We start from the raw sequence: 1,474 nt of genomic DNA, 5'->3' as shown, positions 1-1,474 counted from the left end.
AGAAATTCTTTTTAATTTTAGAAACTAACTCATCTTTCCTTTATTTTATTTTTAGAAACTTTCTAATTTTAGGTTTGGATTTTCTATTTTAGAAACTTTCTAATTCTAACTCTTTTAGAATCTAACTTGGTTTCCTAATTTATTTTTAGAAATTTTCTACTTGTAGACTTTTTGTTTAAAAACTAACTTTCCTATTTTGTAGGCTTTTAAGATAGAAATTTCTAATTTGGTAAGCTCCTTCTTTACTTTATATTCTCCAGATCTCTTTTAGTAATCTACTTTCTAGTTTAGGACTTTCCTAATTTATTTTAGAAAATTTCACTTTCCTTTAAGAATTTCTTCTTTTAGAAACTAGTTTACTTCTATATTTCTTTTTAAGGATTTTCTAATTTTAGATCTTCTCTTTAAAAACTTACTTGTTTTGTTTTCTTTTGCAGGTTTTTTTTTTTTTTTTTTTACTTAGGGCTTCCAATTTGGTAACTTTTTTCCAACCCTCTCCTTCTTTCTAGATTTTCTTTTCCTTTCTTAGGATTAGGGTTCAAATTTGATTAAGGGTTGTTAATGTTTCATGCCCAAGTGGGCCCGTGACAACACTCGACGTCTCCTGACTGAAGGAGGATTGGTTGAGGGGTTAACTATCCATCGCAGGACTGAACACCACTCGAAATCCCCTGAGTTAATTGAAGTGATGGCTGAGAACCAACCGCTTCTACCTCAACCCAGGATGGAAGACATTCAGGATGAGAATGAGGTCATCAAGCACCCCCGCCACGTACTTTACGAGATTATTTACAACCAGCGGGGGTGAGTACGCCCTCATGCATGATCTTTCCTGAAAATACAGGAATATGGACATCAAGCTAGGGGTTACGCAACTCCTTCCTAAGTTTCATGGGCTTGAATCTGAAGAATCATATCTACATTTGAAAGAGTTTGATGAGATCAGAGCCACTTTATATTTTCAAAATGTGTCTGAGGACACAGTCAGGCTGAGACTCTTTCCTTTTTCCTTAAAAGAGAAGGCTAAGACGTGGTTACATTCACTACGTCCTAGATCCATTGGCACATGGAATGATATGCAAAGGGAATTTATAAAGAAATTTTTTCCACATCATAAAACGATTACCCTTAGAAAAGCAATCATGAACTTCACCCAAAAGGAGGATGAAACATTTTACCAATGTTGGGAAAGGTTCAAGGATTTGGTCAGTTCATGCCCACAACACGGCTTTGAAACGTGGCGCATTACAAATTTTTTCTACGATGGACTGACATCTTCCATGCGCCAAATGGTCGAGACAATGTGTAATGGAGAATTCATTAATAAAAATGTCGATGAGGTATGGGATTACCTCGATAGTCTTGCTGAAAAAACACAATCATGGGATTATTACCCAAAATCGAACACCACGTCTAGGCCGACTCAATTAAAGGAGAAAGGTGGATTGTATCTCTTGAAAGATGAGGATGATCT

The 1,474-nt window shown here is 35.6% G+C and overlaps 1 non-coding gene across 1 annotated transcript; it reads right to left on the bottom strand.

Annotated features, from left to right (window-relative positions):
- Window positions 1-1,124: 1,124 nt before the first annotated feature.
- Window positions 1,125-1,231, bottom strand: LOC131232047 (small nucleolar RNA R71). The gene has a single exon (XR_009164652.1). It is a non-coding gene; the product is annotated as a small nucleolar RNA R71 (small nucleolar RNA).
- Window positions 1,232-1,474: the final 243 nt, after the last annotated feature.

Source organism: Magnolia sinica, chromosome 17, assembly GCF_029962835.1.
Source record: "Magnolia sinica isolate HGM2019 chromosome 17, MsV1, whole genome shotgun sequence".
In the NCBI taxonomy this organism is placed as follows: domain Eukaryota; kingdom Viridiplantae; phylum Streptophyta; class Magnoliopsida; order Magnoliales; family Magnoliaceae; genus Magnolia; species Magnolia sinica.
Note: the sequence above shows the minus strand (reverse complement) of the source record. Positions and strands in the feature narration are given on the sequence as shown.